The sequence below is a fragment of the Bos taurus genome, chromosome 14 (genome assembly GCF_002263795.3).
Source record: "Bos taurus isolate L1 Dominette 01449 registration number 42190680 breed Hereford chromosome 14, ARS-UCD2.0, whole genome shotgun sequence".
NCBI classification, from domain to species: Eukaryota; Metazoa; Chordata; class Mammalia; order Artiodactyla; family Bovidae; genus Bos; species Bos taurus.
The window spans coordinates 23,135,128-23,154,648 of record NC_037341.1 but is presented as its reverse complement, the minus strand read 5'-3'; the positions used below and the strand labels follow the sequence as shown (position 1 = coordinate 23,154,648).

Sequence of the window (19,521 nt, the reverse complement as noted above, 5' to 3'; positions counted from 1 at the left end):
ACAGAGATGTGACCCTGGGCAAGTTAATTAACCTTCAATTGTCCACAAAAAAAAGGGGATGATAACTGTACCGATTTCATAAGGTTGTTGTGAGGATTAAGTGAATAAAAACTTAGCAATGTTTAGAATAATGGATGACATACAGTCTGTGCCCAGTAAATGTCCCTGAGCTGTATTTATTATTGATCTCTCAGGAGGAGTTGCATTCCTGTGTTTGCATTCAAGTTAATGTATAAAGTCAACTTGATAAACTATCCAGGATATTACCTTCCACACATTATAACCTGACTTTTTTTTTTTTATAACCTGATTTTTTAAAAAAAAATAACCTTTCAAAGTTAAATAAAACACATCAGCCTGGGAGTCGAGCAGTCTCATATTCCATTTACTTAGTAACCAAAGAAGAAAGTGGACTTCCCAGGTGGCTCAGTTGGTAAGGAACACACCTACCAATGTAGGAAACACAGAAGACTGAGTTGGATCCCTGGGTCGGGCAGAGCCCCTGGAGGAGGGCATGGCAATCCACTCCAGTACTCTTGCCTGGAGAATCCCATGGACAGAGGAGCCTGGCGGGCTATAGTCCATGTGTCACAAAGAGTTGGACATGACTGAGTGACTGAGCATGCACACATGTCAAGGAGAAGGTATTTATTATCTCTAAGCCTTGGTTTCCTTAACAATACCAAGAATATCAATAACAAGTCTTGTAAGGAATGGTCATCTAACAGAGGACACACACTCAATACATGATTGTTCTTTTTATTATATTTTCTGTAAAAGGTAATTATGGCCTGATACAAAAGTCAGGCAAGTAATAACAGTGCTGGCATCATTGTAAGATTTTTCTGGGAAATCCCTGGTGGTCCAGTGGTTAGGACTTGGCACTTTCACTGCTCCGGCCCAGGTTCCAGCCCTGGTCAGGAAACCAAGATCCTGCAAAAGTGTGTGTTAGTTGCTCAGTCGTGCCCACCTCTTTGAGACCCCATGGACTGTTACCCAACAGGCTACTCTGTCCATGGGATTCTCCAGGCAAGAATACTGAAGTGGGTTGCCATTCCCTTCTCCAGGAGATCTCTCCCACCCAGGGACTGAACCCACGTCACCTGCACTGCAGGCTGATTCTTTACCATCTAAGCCACCAGGGAAGCCCAAAAGCCTGTGGCCAAAAAGAAAGAAAGAAAAAAGAAGATTCTTCCAATTAAGAAGGAAACTGGCTTTCATTTTGCCAATTTAACTACTGTGCTCGAACTAATCACTCCCAGCTCCTTTTCTCCTTGGGCCTTGGACATCAGTCTCCTCCACCGAAAGAAAGTTCAGAGTGGCTCACCTTGACCTAGACTTTAGTAAGACAGTCTGAATTTTGGGACCTGCGAGCTAGACAGGCCCTTTAGGTCCCTACAAAGCCCAGGCAGCATGGAAAACCTAAGTCATCTGGTGCGGTCCCTCCTTTGTCCATCGCTCATCCAAACATTTTCTCCCTTTCAGCCACATATGATGTTTCTGAGCTTGAACAAACATTTCCAAATGCACTTCGGGCTTAAGTCCAAGTGCGCACCTAAGTTCAGATGACCACAACCCTCTCAAAATCTCTGCAGTCACTTCCATATTGTTGCACAGAATCAGCTCCCTAAAGACTATCATGGCTAAAAAAAATGATCACTTGAATGAAAAGAAAAGCAAATATGAAATATTTGTTAGGTCTCTATTATGTTTCAAGTACATCCATGCAAATAAACACAGCTGAACTTCAAAAGACCTTCTGTTATGAACTGTCACCTAACAGAGGGCCACAGGGAGACGTGGAGAAGTCAGATGACTTGCTCGAGATGACACCTCTGACAGGGAGGGCTCACACCTGCGAAGGTGGAGCCAGGTCACGTGACCTGTCCTCTGTCTGTCCCGCCCACAGGACATTCCTCCCCTCACAAAGAAGAGGAAGCACTGACTCAAATGACCCCATTTCCCTTGATGTTAGTGACAGCCTGAGAGAGGCAATGGCCATAACTGCTCTCCAGGTGAGGAGCCGGGGCTCATGGACACTGCTGCCCAAAGGAAACCCAGGAGTTAAGAGCAGGGCCATCTTCCCTGAGGCAGCAGGGTTGAGGGAGTGGGCAGCAGAATTTTGTAGTTGTTCAGTTGCTAAGGCATGTCTGATTCTTTGTGACCGAATGGACTGCAGCACGCCAGGCATCCCTGTCCTTCACCATCTCCTGGAGTTTGCTCAAACTCATGTCCATTGAGTCAGTGATACTATCCAACCATCTCATCCTCTGTGGCTCCCTTCTCCTCTTCAGGCTTCTCCCTTCTCCTCTCCCTTCTCCTCTTCAATCTTTCACAGCATCAGGGTCTTTTCCAAATAATCAGCTCTCCACATCAGGTGGCCAAAGTAGTGGAACTTCAGCTTCAGTCCTTCCAATGAATATTCAGGGTTGATCTCCTTTAGGATTGACTGGTTTGATCTCTTGCTATCCTAGAGTCTTCTCCAGCAACACAATTTGAAAGCATCAAGTCTTTGGCACTCAGCCTTCTTTATGGTCCAGCTCTCACATCTGTACAGCAGCAGTGCAAATGCCCAGAGTTCACCCCTAGAATCTATAGCTCAGCTTCTCAAGGTCTGCTCCTTAATAACTTTCATCCAGGTTGAATAACACCGCCCTGTACCATCTCTGAGGATTCTTGTGGAGAGGACCTTTATTTCTTTTAGGTAGGAGATCTAAAAGAAAATAAGTACTACAAGTATCCTCAAGGTCATCCTGGAGCAACACAGTTCTCAGAAGCTGCTAGATTATTGCCAATGCACACCATAGGTAAAGAAGCTGGCTAAACTGCTTTTCCATCTTTTCTTTTTTTTTATTCTCAACTGAGGAATGCACTTCTTCCCTGGAAAGCTGTCCTGCTCTGGTCAGTCCCCTTGCTAATCCTCCTCTCCCTCCATACCTACCTTCCCTCCCGGTTCCAATTCCTGTGGATCATCCAGAGGTGAAAACGCAGACGCCAAACATCAGCAAATGCAGCTGGAGGAAGATGAACCTGGGGCTGGAGCTGTGGGCAGTTCAACCCTGGGCTCAGCAACTGCCCCGGGGTGGGGTCATTCCCTGCCTTGACCTCTGGACCACAACTGTGACTTCTTCGCAGGAAGATGGGTACCTCTGTACTCTGCTACCTGACTGTATTCTTCATATTTCATACAAAATAGAAAGTTACATTATTCAGCCCACTTTAAAAAACATTTTAACTTCCTGAGCCTTTATGGAACAATTCTGCTATTGAAAGGTGATGGATAGGAGGGCAAGTCATAAGCCTGCACATTCATGACCAGGGAGCATCTGAGAAATGTTTCCGAATCATGAACAGATGAAGCATTACTTCATGAGTTAATGCATCCTGCAGGTCAAACGACAGTGCCCTCTCACCTCCAACCAGAATCAATGTCAAAACTACAAGAAGCGGAACAATCAGTCAGTCACAGGGTGCCATGTTCCTTCACATCAGAAAAACGAGTCCCCTTTTATGAGGACTCTCATAACTGAATTCACAAAGCCAGTTGGCACTTTCAAATGTCTGTGTGCACAGCAGGATGTTTGATTACTTGTGGGTCACTGGAAACCACCCTTATCACACCCACAATTTCACATTTGCATTTATACATGTACTGAGCGATGCAGAGATGGATAGAAAAACAAGCTATATATGGTGAGTGCTATCTAATTTTACTAACTAATGGTTGGATAAACAGGCATTTAAATAAGGCTCTGATCAAACCCACAGTGTGAGAATTTTGGCAGCTGAATATCCAGGGTATAAAACCTGACCAGGACCTGCCCTCTATCCTGCTGAACTGCAGTCATGCCCGTGCCAGCCAAACCCACAGCTTGAAAACCTGTTCATCTGCCAAGCCAAATGGCTTTGTGCTGCTCTTCAGCTTCTTACACTTTATTATGAAAAAGCCAACATGGGAAACTAAACTAAAACTTGAAGCAGGAAGGCAGATGCCTTTGAGGAGAGAAAGCATTATGTACCGGGGGAGGCACCCGGAGATGCTGGTTGTGTGCATCGTTCTGCTTCTTGATCTGGGGTGGGGGTTACAGGAGGATCTGCTTTGACCTAGGTTTGTCATTTCCTTCTCCAGGGGAACGTCTAGACCCAGGGATCGAACCCGGGTCTCCTGCATCGCAGGCAGATTCTTTACTATCCACTGAAAATATTCTTTCCTATTATGTAATTTGGAATTGAGGGTCTGTGGCTAGAAATAACATATAACTATCAAATTAGAAATTGCATTTTAGAGCCATCCATTTCATCTTTTCTAAAAGGCCCTAAAGAAAGTCACTTGGCCTGTCCTTGTGTGTGTTAGTCACTGAGTTATGTCCAACTCTTTGGGAAACAATGGACTGTAGCCTGCTAGGCTCCTTTGTCCATGGAATTCTCCAGGCTAGAATATTGGAATGGGTAGCCATTCCCTTTTCCAGGGATCAAACCCAGGTGTCTCGCATTGCAGACAGATTCTTTACTGAGTCACCAGGGAAGCCCATGCTTACAAGCTTCTAACTTGTTTCCAGACCACCCTCATCTATTAATATTTGTACACAGTTCTGCTTACCAGGGGCTTCCCTGGTGGTTCAGACAGTAAAGAATCTGCCTCCAATGCAGGAGACATGGGTTCAGCCCCTGGAAAGATCCCCTGGAGAAGGAAACAGCTACTCACTCCAGTATTCTTGCCTGGAGAACTCCATGGACAGAGGAGCCTGGTGGGCTACAGTCATGGGGCTGCAAAAAGTTGGGCACAACTGAGCAACTTTTACTTTTCTGATTACCAAGTTAACATAAAAAAATTTTTTTTTATTTTTAAAAGTCTTTTTATTGAATACTGAGTCTTGTTTAGTCTTTTTATTGCTTTTTTTTTTTCTTTTAATGTTTTGGTTTTAGGGCCTTGAGTCATGTGGGATCTCAGCTGCCTGAGCAGGGTCAAACCCACACTCTCTGCATTGGAAAGCAGAGTCTTAACCACTGGATCCCCATAGAAGTTTGACAAATTTTAAAAAATCATTTCTAAATTGTATTAAAATACACATAACAAAATTAACATCTTAACCATCTTTAATTGTACAAATAAGTGCCTCCATAGTCTTGTGTGACCATCATCATGCATCTCCAGAACTCTCTTCATCTTACAATGCTGAAATTCCAGGTCCATCAAACAACTACTTTTCTCCTTCCCCCAGCCCCTGGCAAACACCATTCTATTTCCTGTCTCTATGAATTAGCTTTCTGACTAAACCAGTCAATCCTAAAGGAAATCAGTTCAGTTCAGTTCAGTCGCTCAGTCGTGTCCGACTCTTTGATCACTCCAGGCCACCCTGTCCATCACCAACCCCAGGAGTCCACCCAAAACCATGTCCATACAGTCAGTGATGTCATCCAACCACCTCATGCTCTGTCATCCCCTTCTCCTCCTGCCCTCAATCTTTCCCAGCATCAGGGTCTTTTCAAATGAGTCAGCTCTTCGTATCAGGTGGCCAAAGTACCAGAGTTTCAGCTTCAACATCAATCCTTCCAATGAACACCAGAACTGATCTCCTTTAGAATGGACTGGTTGGATCTCCTTGCAGTCCAAGGGACTCTAAAGAGTCTTCTCCAACACAACAGTTCAAAAGCATCAATTCTTTAGCGCTCAGCTTTCTTTATAGTCCAACTCTCACATCCATACATGACCACAGGAAAAACCACAGCCTTGACTAGACAGACTTTTGTTGGCAAAGTAATGTCTCTGCTTTTTAATATGCTGTCTAGGTTGGTCATAACTTTCCTTCCAAGGAGTAAGCGTCTTTTATTTTCATGGCTGCAATCACCATCTGCAGTGATTTTGGAACCCAGAAAAATAAAGTCAGCCACTGTTTCCATTGTTTCCCCATCTATATGCCATGAAGTGATGGGACCAGATGACATGATCTTCATTTTCTGAATGTTGAGCTTTAAGCCAACTTTTTCACTCTCCTCTTTCATCAAGAGGCTCTTTAGTTCCTCTTCACTTTCTGTCATAAGGGTGGTGTCATCTGCATATCTGAGGTTATTGATATTTCTCCCAGCAATCTTGATTCCAGCTTGTGCTTCCTCCAGCCCAGCATTTCTCATGATGTATTCTGCATGTAAGTTAAATAAGCAGGGTGACAATATACAGCCTTGAGGTACTCCTTTTCCTATTTGGAACCAGTCTGTTGTTCCATGTCCAGTTCTAACTGTTGCTTCCTGACCTGCATACAGGTTTCTCAAGAGGCAGGTCAGGTGGTCTGGTATGCCCATCTCTTGAAGAATTTTCCACAGTTTATTGTGATCCACACAGTCAAAGGCTTTGGCATAGTCAATAAAGCAGAAATAGATGTTTTTCTGGAACTCTCTTGCTTTTTCAATGATCCAGCAGATGCTGGCAATTTGATCTCTGGTTCCTCTGCTTTTTCTAAAACCAGCTTGAACATCTGGAAGTTCACGGTTCACGTATTGCTGAAGCCTGGCTTGGAGAATTTTGAGCATTACTTTACTAGCATGTGAGATGAATGCAATTGTGCAGTAGTTTGAGCATTTTTTGGCATTGCCTTTCTTTGGGATTGGAATGAAAACTGACCTTTTCCAGTCCTGTGGCCACTGCTGAGTTTTCCATATTTGCTGGCATATTGAATGCAGCACTTTCATAGCATCATCCCTGAATATTCATTGAAAGGACTGATGCTGAAGCTTTAATTCTTTGGGCACAAAGAGCCGAGTCATTGGAAAAGACACCGATGCTGGGAAAGATTGAGGGCAGGAGGAGAAGCGGGTGGCAGAGGATGAGATGGTTGGATGGGATCACCAACTCAACAGACATGCGTTTGAGCAAACTCCAGGAGATAGTGAAGGACACAGAAGCCCAGCAAGCTGCAATTCATGGGGTCATAAAAAGTTGGACAGGACTTTAGCAAACGAACAACAGCAAAAGGACCTCATAGATGGAATTATACAATATTTGTCCTTTTATTTCTCTAACATACTGTTCTCAAGATACATCCATGTTATAGCCTGCATCAGAGTCTCCATCCTTTTCAGGCTGTATGATATTCCTTTGTATGTATACACCACATTTTGTTTATCCATTCACCTGTTGATGGACACTTGAGTTGCTTTCACCCCCTGGCTATTGTGAATAATGCTGCTAGAGTGTGGGTGTACAAATATCTCTTGGAGACCCCACTTTCAATTCTGGGGGGGTCTATACCGACAAGTGGAACTGCTGAATTGAAAGGTAATTCTGTGTTTAATTTTGGGAGTAACTGCCATACTGTTTTCCAAAGGGTCTGCACTATTTTACAGTCCCAACAGCAGTGCAGAAAGATTCCAATTTCTCTATATCCTCACCAGCATTTATTATTTTCTGGGTTTTCTTTCTGTCAGTTTGATTTTTTTGGTAGTAACAATCCTAAGCAACTTTCTTTTGTTCATAACAATGACTACCATTGGCTATGTGCTTCAAATATAGTTTAGTTCTGAACCTATTACATCCTGGAATCCCCACAACCAGCCTCTGAGGTTTAAATCTGAGGTTAGCAAAACCAGCACCTTATGCCTAGGAAGAGACAGACCTGGAATTTGAACCCAAGTGTGATTAATTTCATATACTGTGCTCTAAACACTTCACACACTGCCTTCCTTCTTTACCAGAACTCTTGGTTTCTGTGCACTGATTCAGATGCCTAGGGATTTCCTGAGCAAGGTAACTGTCCCACCCATGACCACAGCAAATTAATTTGTCAGCTTCTGGTGTGTGAACAGCCCAGACAGAATAGAACACAATAAACTCTTTAGGACAGGAAGTTCACACTTATTAAGGTTTATGTTTCCCCCAAGAACCCACCACAATGCTTGACACACAATACTCAATAAATATGCTGCTGTTCAGTCACACAGTAGTGTCCGACTCTCTGCGACCCCATGGGCTGCAGCACGCCAGGCTTCTCTGTCCTTCACCATCTCCCGGAGTTTGCTCGAACTCATGTCCATTGAGTCGGTGATGCCATCCAACCATCTCATCTCTGTCACCCCCTTCTCCTCCTTCCCTCAATCTTTCTCAGCATCAGGGTCTTTTCCAATGAGTCAGTCCTTTGAATCAGGTGGCCAAAGTATTAGAGCTTCAGCATCAGTCCTTCCAATGAATCTCTCTCTGGGTTGATTTCCTTTAGGATTGACTGGTTTGATCTCCTTGTTGTCCAAGGGACTCTCAAGAGTCTTCTCCAGCATTACAATTCAAAAGCGTCATTTCTTGGGTGATCAATCTTCTTTACGGTGCAACTCTCACATTCATATGTGACTACTGGTAAGACCATGGCTTTGACTATACAGACCTTTGTTGGCCAAGTGATGTATCTGCTTTTTAATCACTGTCTAGGTTTGTCATAACTTTTCTCCCAATAAATATACATTTTAAAAAATCCACTGTGATTACAGAAGCCCAGTTATCAGCATTAATTCCACACCAGTCTGTGCGACTAGGACAAACACAGAGCAGACAACCACACACAGTACACATCACAAATTACTGATGAGAAATTACTTATACTATCTCCCTTCCAATTTCCAATTTCCGGACTTTCACATATTGTGTTGTATTTCTTTATCTTTTGACCAGATCTGACTTTCCTTCTCTCCTCTCTCTCCTACACCTTTTCTGTTTGTATCTTAGGACCATCTATGGAGCATCACTTTTTTCACTGATTACCATTCAACCCAAAGTACACCACTCATGAACCAATCACTGGTAAGAATAGTAGCATTTGACCAATCAGAGCCAGTTTATATAGACAGGGATGTGGAAAACTTCTGCAGAAACTTCCATGGAGAAGCTGGATCGTGACATAATCTGGGCTCTGTTAGAAGAGAGGTGAAGTAATAGTGCTGGGTGGACAGTATGAATGTCCCTACACATTCCATACTTACAGCCACAACGGTTGGATAGTCAGTCCAACACCGCTGGCTTCAACTGTGCAGAAGCAGTGTAGAACTAGAACCAACAAGCAGAAACTATAGAAATAAGACATTGCAGTACAAGACAAAAAAGCTTTTTAATATCCACAGCTGGACAAAAGTGAAATGGGCCACTTTGGCCAACAGGAATATACCTGTCACAGTGCTTCTCACAACGTGACCTCCTTTACCACTGTTAGAATCACTGGGACAGACGCTAACTTTTGAGACCCAGTGCTCAAGAGAAAGTGACTGCTTGATAAGGCCTATGTTCGAGAAACACAGCTAAGATATCTTTCTCCTCTGAGAGTCTGATTTTCATGTTGGACACCAAGGTAGACAGGTGATGTCCAGAGTCCAGTGGCTGACAGCAGAGGGGATGAGTCATTTGTTAAATGGGGCTGTGCAGCACGGCCTTAGCTGAAGACAGAACTATAGCAATAAGGTAACATTCAAGTCATTTACCAAACTCCTCAGATATTTTTTCTATTACAAATTTGAAAGGTTATCCACAGATACAGGAATTTATGGAAAATGACCATTAATTTCTCATTTAGTGGTTATCTTCACTTATTTAAAACTTTTAAAGTAATTGAAAACCATAAAATAAAAGGTATGTAGACAGTTATATAACTGAACTTGTTGAATTTTGTTTTTTATGTACACTTGCCATGCATTAAAGTTGAAACAGTTGGAAAAGTCAACATGGCCCAGAGAGACAAAAGCCAACTCTTGGGGTGCGTGTTTAATTACCCTGATGACCATAAACTGTGTATTAGCCACTTATTTGAAGCAGGGAGCACACGCACTATTGTGTTGTTCCATCACTCCTCAGATGATAAAGTCTCTCATTATTTAAGGATGCCTCTCTTTAAGGTCTCCAAGTGGTAAACTCCTTCTCCCCCAGCCCTCCCTGACCAAGCATCATCCCCCGTCACCAGGAGCCCTGTCCTGTTTGCAAGGTGCTGTGTTCACCTGTCCAGGGCAAAAACAATCTCGCTCTGAGAACCACGCTATGGCCCCATGTCCCACTCCTGAGGGCATCTTTGAATGCCAAGAACACTGAGCTTACCCCATAGCCTCTGGTGATTCCTGGTGCCCCAGGCAGATCAGAAGTTCACCTGACTTCTGATTTGTGTCACCTGGTAGACCATCTTCTTTCCACCACAGTACACTATCTCCTCTCAAGTTTAAAACTAATAATCCCTTGGGGCTGCAGTCCATAAGGTCGCAAACAGTTGGACATGACTGATGCAACTTAGCATGCAGCAGGCACTGAATACAGCATGTATTCAACAGGTCATCTCTGATTATGCAAAGGCATTCCTTGCAGAATTGCCCAATTATCCCGTTTTGTCCAACTGTTGCCATTCCTGGTTATGGTGATGTTTTTAAACACACTAATTTGTATATGGTAAGAACAAGGCCAACACCAAGCCGCTGCTGTACAGCAGTCTCCATTTATTTATTTACTTATTTATCAGCACCCTTTGGGAATCTTAGTTCCTCACCAAGGAATTGAGCCCATGTCTCCTGCACTGAGAGCCCAGAGTCCTGACCACTGGACTGCAGGGAAATCCCAACAGTCTGCATTTAAGTCAAATGGAAAATACTAATAACCCTACAGAAACTTAGAACTCAACTCCTTTTTCCCCTCAGCAGTGTTGCCTCATCAGGAAGAGTCAGATAAATGTCTGGGCAAGGTCATCACCTCCCAGGGGAGTGACCAAGTATCTGCTCGCTAGTGTCTACAAACGAGTCTTAGGTCATGTACAAAGGCAATAAATACTACTTTCTGGCCCCAGTTAATCTCCGTGGAAGTCCACGTCCCTCCCCCTGTTAATCATCCACCTATTCAGAGGATGACACTCACCTATTCAGAGGACACTTAGCCATTACTGATTGTCTCCCTGTCTCTATATTTTTTGGCAACATCATCAATACTTTGTTACAGAAGAGTCTAGTCAAGAAAGTGATTGTGATGAGGGAAAAAACAGTTTCCCACAAAGACTTTCCACAAGATTCACCTTGGTCTTCACAGTGAAATCCAACACTGAGGGTCCTGGGGGCATGGCTCCTTTGTGCCTGCGCAAACTGCCTCATCACTGCCTGGCCGCCCAGGGATGCTGTGCGAACGGGTCTGTTCTCCCCACCCCAGACCCCTTCTCCCCTTCGGGGTTTCCTCCCTGAAACTGGGCCTAAAGGATAGTAGGTTCTCAAGAAACTCAGTACTAAATATGAGTAAATATCAGTAGACACTTCTTTAGGGAAATATTATGTCTGCTTACACCATCTGCAGTGCACGAGTTCCTCTAGGGTCGGTCTGCCCACAACGATATCCACACAACCATCAAAAGGACCACCTTTGCCTTAAAGTTTCTGCTGTCTCGCCAGCCTATTACGCATCATCGCCCATCACACCACTGTCCTAAAACCACATAAGTCATAATCTTTGTAACAAAAGAAAGATGTAAAAAAGAAAAATCAGCATTCACCCACCACCCAGAGAAAATCAGTATTGAAAACTTTACTATAAAAAAATCACTGATATTCATAGTTTATCATTGTATCAACATAAATATTGTATTTCAGAAATGGTAATATATGATTACTGTTCAGCTTGTGTTCAGCTTTTTAAAGAACATCTTTCACACTAGTAAGTATAATTCTGATGTATGGCAAAACCAATACAATATTGTAAAGTAATTAGCCTCTAATTAAAATAAATAAATTATAAAATAAACATAAAAATAAAATAAAATTGGAATAAAAAAAATAAAGATATTTACAAGGTACACCATTCATTGTATGCCTGCTAATTTGCTTCAGTCATATTCGATTCTTTGTGACTCCATGGACTGTAGCCTGCCAGGCTCCTCTGTCCATGGGATTCTCCAGGCAAGAATACTGGAGTGGGCTGCCGTGCCCTCCTCCAGGGGATCTTCCCAACCCAGGGATCAAACCCGAATCTCTTATGTCTCCTGCATTGGCAGGAAGGTTCTTTACCACTAGCGCCACATGGAAAGCCAGATGTATCTTAATTTGTGTTTGTGTAATAAACCTTATTGGACAGAAGCTTATAGAATAGCTGGGCTCACCTCTGTGCATTTTACTTTACTTATGTAGTTATTTTGGGGCCAAGCTGCTTGCTGGATCATAGTTCCCAGACCAAGGACTGAACCCAGGCCACAGCAGTGAAAGCAGAAAGTCCTAACCACCAAGTCACCAGGGATTCCTCACTTCTGTATATTCTACATCTCACCAAGCTGGCCTCAGAGGACTGCCTGGGGTCACACTCCCCACCCCCTACAAGCTGTGGGGAGGGGCTTTTCACCAAACTATCTTTCTCTCTTCCTCTTTCTTTGCATACAGATGGATGTACATTCTGGCACAAAATAAAACATGATGCTTCTTGATATGGATCAAAGTCAAAGAAGTTTGAAAGGTCACTGATCTACCCCAAGTATTTAAGGAGAGGCTGGTTGCTCAGATAGTAAAAAATCTATCTGCAAATGCAGGAGACCCAGGTTTGATCCCTGGGTCAGGAAGATCCCCTAGAGAAGGAAATGGCAACCCTCTCCAGTACTCTTGCCTGGAAAATCCCCTGGACAGAGGAGCCTGGCAGGCTATACCCATGGGTGTCACAAAGAGCTGGCCATGACTGAGCAACTAACACTCAGAGCTTAAAGACTTTTTAAAACAGTATTGATCCACTGTAGTTAAGATTAAGAAATAATTATACTGCCTGAACATTAAAAGATTTCAAAACCTCTATTCGGAGTTTTGTAATGATTTCCATGATGGAGAATTTCAAAACGAACATCTTTCTGTGGCTGAATAATCCAGCATGGCCGTGGGAGTCTCCCCACCCCAGGAGGCTCTGCACTGAGGACTGGCTTCATTCGTTCCTCCCTCCCCTCCCCTCCTTTCCGCCTTCTCAAGGACCAACTGCAGAGAAGATGGTAGAAAGAACCCCAACCCAGAGGAAAAAGCAGGGCTGGGTGGTGAGGAAGGTGGGGCTGCAGGCAAATGACGGGCCTGGGCCTTCAAAGCAGAAGGAAGTACCACTTTCTTGCGGCCTCCTGCTGCAGCTCTGCGCTCTGTGACCCAGCTTCCCCGTGGAAAGCAGAAGTGAGCCTCCCTCTCCAGACGGTCTCTCTGAGACAGGCTTCTCAGCTGCCCTCGCCCCTGTGTGGGTTAACATTTCCAGGAAGACTGGAGGCACCCAGAAGGCCCAGCATCTGGGAGACATCTCTACTCTGGCTGGAGGCAGGATGAACCCAGACCTGCCTTACCATCTCACTGGGGACCCAGGCCAGCGCCGAAAAGTCACCATAGCTCCCACCAAACACTGGACCAGTGGAGAGAGAACTGGGGAGAGCTGACAATGAGCTTCCAACCAGCATGACTCGGGATCAATACAGAGAGTGAAGTTAGATGCTTACAGGAAGGGAGGAGTGGGCAGCCATTAAAACGAATGAAATAAGGCTATTTGCAGCGACATGGATGGACTTAGAAAGTCACACTGAGTGAAGTAAGCCAGGCAGAGAAGGAGAGATATCATATGACATCCTTTATATGTGGAATCTAAAAAAGAAATGGTACACATGAACTTATAAAACAGAAAGAGACTCACAGACTTAGAAAACGAACTCATGGTTGCCGGGAAGAAGGGATAGTTAAGGACTTTGGGAAGGTCATGTACACGCTGCTATTTAAAAAGAATAACCAACAAAAACCTATTATATGGCACATGGCACTCTGCTCAATGTTATGTGCCAGTCTAGATGGGAGGGATTTGGGGGGAGAATGGATACATGTATTTGTAGGGCTGAGTCCCTTTGCTGTTCACCTGAAACTATCACCACATTGTTAATTGGCTATACCCCAATACAAAATGTTTTGGTGTTAAATAAAATTTAAAAAAAAAGAAAGGGGGGAGTGTGGGCAGGCCCAACAATATCTGACTGTGTCTCAAGTGTGAATGGTAAAAAGGAAATGAGACACTTAAAGACCCTCTGAACCTCTTGATGAAGACTTCTTCCCCAAGTCCTATAGCTCATTAAGAGCAGAGCCCACACCAAGAAACATCCATCCAATGGTCTCTGTTAACATACGCCCATTCATCCATCATTTTATGGAGCATCACTTACACATCTAAGCACAATGAAGAAAGAACACAGTTACACTGAGGTTAACCAATAATGGTCAATTCCTAGCAATGCATGGCTTGCAGGCTCTGTAAGACAGTGAGAAAGGAGTTGAAGAGGGGAGTTAGAGAAGAGAGAGTGGACATACATTGATGGTGAATAAAGCAGAGATAAGTAATCAACACTTTGGAAGAGTTCTCTAAAAGGAAAATTGTATTCTGATTATAAATACAACTATCATTAAACAGCTTGGCAGCAAATCAGGAGTGTTGATGCTTAGTCAGTACTAAGATGCAGACAGTGACTGCAGCCATGAAATTAAAAGACGCTCCTTGTAAGAAAATCTATGACCAACCTAGACAGCATACTAGAAAGCAGAGACATTATTTTGCCAAAGGTCTGTATAGTCAAAGCTATGGTTTTTCCAGTAGTCTTATACGGATGGGAGAGCTAGAGATGGCTGAGTGCCCAAGAATTGATGTTTTTGAACTGTGGTGTTGGAGAAGACTCTTGAGAGTACCTTGGACTGCAAGGAGCTCAAACCAGTCAATCTTAAAGGAAATCAGCCCTGAATATTCACTGGAAGGACTGATGCTGAAGTTCTAATACTTCGGCCACCTGATGTAAAGATCCGACTCACTGGAAAAGACCCTGATGCTGGGAAAAATTGAAAGCAGGAGGAGAAAAGGGATGACAGAGGATGAGAGGTTGGATGGCATCACCAACTCAATGGACATGAGTTTGAGCAGGTTCCGGAAGATGGTGAAGGACAAGGAAGCCTGCTGGCGTGCTGTAGCCTGTGGGGTCGGGAAAAGTGACGCAACTGAGCAACTGAACAAGAACAACAACAAGGCAAAGTGAAGGTCAGGACAAGACTGAAGACAAAGCCCAAGAATGAAGAACCAGGGTGATAATAGCCCCTGCAACCTGCCAGCGTGGGTGAGCCTTTTCCACACATCATCCCAAGTAACTCCTGAAACCTGTTGTTCTAAATGACAAGACAGCCCCTCCAGCTAATGTAGTCAAGAGAATCTGAAAGAAGGTCCGAGTCTTTAAACTGGTGTGTTCCAAAAATTTGAATCCCTCCATGGGCAGGGCTTCCCTCGCAGCTCAGTCAGTAAATAACCTGCCTGCAATGTATGAGACCCGGGTTCGATTCCTGGGTGGGGAAGGTCCCTTGGAGAAGGGAATGGCATGGCTACCCACTCCGGTATTCTCACCTCGAAAATCCCATTGACAGAGGCGCCTACAGTCAGTGGGGTAGCAAGAGTCGGACAGGCCTTAGCAACTAAACCACCACTATGGGCAGATTTCCATACTATTTTCTACACATGGGCTTCTCCCCCAAATGGGAACTTACTCAAAATAAATGTCAGAAATGATGAGAGACTGAACTCAAGGTTTCACAATTTAAGTATCAGGAAACCAGGCAGCTGTAAGAAATTTTTCAGTACTTCTGACCAACTTCCTCTTCCTTGTCCTTCTCCTCATCAATCTTAAAAGCTGGGAGGGAATGTTTATCCATTATAGGAGTGTGGACTTAGGATGAGCCTGGTCCACAACAGGAGCCCAGGAAGGAGGCTGCATATTTCCACATGCATCCCATGGGCCCTGTCTCCTCACCTTGTATATTCCCCTCGAATGACACCTCTTACTGCTATAACAACCACACAAGGAGGCTTGTAGGGTTTATAAAGAAGCTAGGGGGAGCTTTTTTACAAAGTATCATTGAGTACTTTTATACTGTCCCAGAGGCTTCCCAGGTGGCTCAGTGGTAAAGATTACGCCTGCCAATGCAGGAGACTCCAGCTGGATCCCTGGGTCAGGAAGATCCTCTGGAAAAGGAAATGGCAACCTACTCCAGGATTCTTGCCTGGGAAATCCCAAGGATACAAGAGCCTGGTGGGCTACAGTCCATGGGGTCGCAAAAGGGCTGGGCATGACTTAGCGACTAAACAACATGCTGACCCATAAGCATGGAACAGTCCTGAAGGCAGTCACTAGTGCTGCTCTGACAGTGACCAGGACAGATGTCATCTGGGGAGTTATCAGACCTCCCCCTGCCCTGAGCAGGTAGCAAAGTTGAAAGACACAGAAACTCAGCTCGACCACAGCCTCTGCACCCTACTCACTGGTCCACCTGCTCATTTACTCTAACAGTCCCTTAGTGCAGACCATCTCCATGTGATAGAAGAAGATGACCTTGTGATTCTGTCCTTAAAATGTTTATTAAATGACGAGTTCTTTACTTTTAAGTAATGGAGTACCTACTACAGATCCAAAGGCAGGAAAGTGGGAAAAGCTGTCCGAGCTGGAGTGGAAAACATACCTACTAGGCCCAATGATGTCACTTAATCAGGCCTGTGACACTGATCATGCCAACCCTCCTCGCCCTCATTTTTTGGCCCCTGCCTACTGTGCAGGGTCCTGAAAGGTTTGGAGGAAATCAGTGTTCAGAAGGCTTCAGAGCCCTGGATCGGCAAAAATCATCAGTACCACCATTGGCAGAAGGAGCCAAGGAAAGGTCTGAGACTGTCTCTGACATCAACATGTCACCGATAAGCGGCCCAACTAGTGATGCGATGACCTTTTCTTTTCAACTCTCCCCATGCCTGAGGACACGGAGGTCACAGATCAGTGGTGTGAGTGGGCCACAGCAATGTTCCATGCTGGGGGGCATGTGCTCTGATTTGTGCAGATTTTAAATGAATATGGGTTCGTTTATGGATGATATGATTTCACGTTGTAATTTACAAACCCATATATTCATTTGAACCAGTTGGCATCTCAAAAGTTTTGGTGATTTTTTTTTTTTAATACAAAAATAATGGAACTAAAAGGCTTTGGGAATCATTGAATCACTACCTCACTGGACCACTTTTCTGCTAAGAGAATGCCATGGGCAGCATTCAGGTATCACACAAGTACTCTACAAACCTTTCCAACATTGATGATTCTAGGATGTTGTGTGTCTTTTTGATTGCATAACAGCTTGCCCAGATGTCAGCTTTACAGGCTGCATCTTAGCACTTCAAATCAAGACTTCTCTCTCAGTGTTACAAGCATGGAAACCAGTCCTGAGCGGAGAACTCTAGCGCTGGGATAACTTGACAGTCAACTTCCTCCAATTTCCATTTTAAAAGCCAGGACTAGAGGGCCAGTGGCCTACAGATGCCTTAGAGGCCAGCCCTGTTCCTCAGACTTGCACAGGGTGAGGCTTGGAGACCCTCTTTCCTTCTTCCAAGCAATCTTGACCATGTGACAGGCACCAGGGCTGGCGTTTTGGACAAACCAGACAAAGCTGTTTTCACGGACATTTCATTGTAGTGGTGAAAACAGACTACACACATATGGGCAAATCATAATATAATTGTAATTACCATTGTGAAGGAGATGTTGATGGGATAAATGATCCAAGTAATTTATCCCAAATCACAGTTCTGATAAGTGATGGAAGACACCCAAACTCAGGCTTCCTGGTTCCTGTTTTCTCTCCCTTCACATCGGCTGCCCTCTATTCTTCTCTCAGGAAGAAGGTTACCCCATTCTGCATCCAAAGAGGACCAATCACCAAGAACCTCTTGTGATCAAATTAAATGACTTCAAGCCTCAAAACACCGACTTCCACGAGAGAACTAGGAGCCACTGAATCCTACCCTTTTCCAGCAGAGCTTACCTTATCAGGACAGATTCAGAGGACTCAGTAAGTGCCTATTCCCCTCCACCCTGCTTTAGAAGGTGCTGGAGAGAGAGACCCACCCCCCACCCCCCCCCATCCCCCACCCCTTCTGAACCCTACAGCCAGCTGGGGGTAGCCAAGAAATCAAAAGTAAGTCAAACCTCCTCATTGGCTTGTTCTTAGCCTGAGTCAGACTCCGGGCCCTGCTTTGCGACAGTAAATCACTGGTGTATTTATTATGCAGTGTATCAGTAAGGTCAAGTGGCTAAATTGGATAAGCTGTCTTAGGTTTAAAATCATCAAATTGCAAAGAACCAGGGAGCCTCGTTGTTATGGATAGAATTATTTGCAATAATAACAGCACCGTTTATGGAATGCCTAGTATGTGCTTGGGGCTTTACATGCAATAAATAGCTCAGAAGGTAGACAAGGAAACCCTAACCGAGAATTTCAGTAACGGGCCCCAGTTCACACTTAGCTAGGAAACTGAGAAGCCTGGGTTCAACTCGAGTTTCTGAGATGACGAAGAAGTTGGGTGGATTTGGGGTAATTCAAACAGACAGACACACACATACACACACACCCCACGATCACGCTTGCTATTAGATGGAACATAACAAATGCTCAGCATCTCGAAGACACCACAGTGGCCGAGATAACGCAGGAAAGTGGGAACTGACGCTCACACCCTTCCCCCAAGGCGAAGGAAAGGCAACCCCTGAATTCTTAAAATAACTCTCGCTTCCTCTCGGCCGCAGGGGGCTCGGGGCTGCGGTTCCGCAGGCCGGGAGGCGCCGGGCTCGGCGGGAGGGTGCGCACCGCCTCCGCCGCAGAGCCCGGACGTCAAGCTCCGCCCGGGCCCCGAGGAGGGCAGATGCCCGCGGTTCGCGGAGGGGCCCCGGGCCCGGAGGGGATACCGGACTGTGCAGGCCTGGGGTCCCCCGGGGATCCCCGCCGCGCGCGCGCTCCGCGTGGAGACCGGCTTCCCCACCCGCGCGGGGACAGCATCCGGCCCTAGGGGCAGCGCAGGAGGGCCCCGCGGTGCGCCCGCCCCGCCCCTGCGCCCGGGGCACTGAGACACCTGCGGAGCCGCCCGCCCCCGCGATCGCGCTCCCGGGGGCGAGTCTCCGCGGGCGGAAGGCATCCGAGCGTACTCACCGCCCCGCCGCGCGCTCCCCCCTCCACCCCGCCCGGGTCCTGCCCGGAACTCACCAGCTCCGTGTGTGAGTCGCGGGGCGGCGGCGGCGCTCCACGGTGGCCGGGGGTCCGAGCTGGGGCCGCGACGGGGCGGCCCGGCGGGGCAGGACGGGGCGGGGGCGCGCGGAGTGCGGGGTGCGGGCGGGGACCCGGGTGGCGCGGCCGCCCCGCCTGCCGCGGGCTGGAGGCTGCAGGGCGACCGGCCCGGAGGCGCCACGGCCCGAAGCGAGCGGCGGCGGCGGCCCGGAGCAGCGGAGGAGGAACTGGCCGTCGCCGAGCTCGGCCGGGAGGTCCCAGCTACTTCCTGGTGCTCGGATTTGCATACCGCGCCTGGAGGGCGGGGAAGTGACCGTTTGGCCCCTGCCCAAGGTTTGGGGCGCTGGCGTGGCTGTCGCGCAGCGCTTTGAAGGCACGGAGACCTGCGTCCCGGTGCGCAGAGCCCGGGAGCCTGGAGACGGACTGAAGGGGCTTCCAGGAGCTCGCCCTGCGCCTGGCGTCCCGCACAGC

General features: G+C 46.0%; 1 protein-coding gene across 5 annotated transcripts in view; it reads right to left on the bottom strand.

The window, feature by feature from the left end:
* The window catches only part of LYN (LYN proto-oncogene, Src family tyrosine kinase), a 109,383-nt gene extending 90,104 nt beyond the window's left edge, over window positions 1–19,279 (bottom strand). For all 5 annotated transcript variants that reach the window (XM_059893299.1, XM_059893301.1, XM_059893300.1 and 2 more), the window contains exon 1: window positions 19,030–19,279. The gene's annotated coding sequence lies outside the window, so the exon portion shown is untranslated. The remainder of the gene's footprint in view (window positions 1–19,029) is intronic.
* Between the last annotated feature and the right edge of the window lie 242 nt (window positions 19,280–19,521).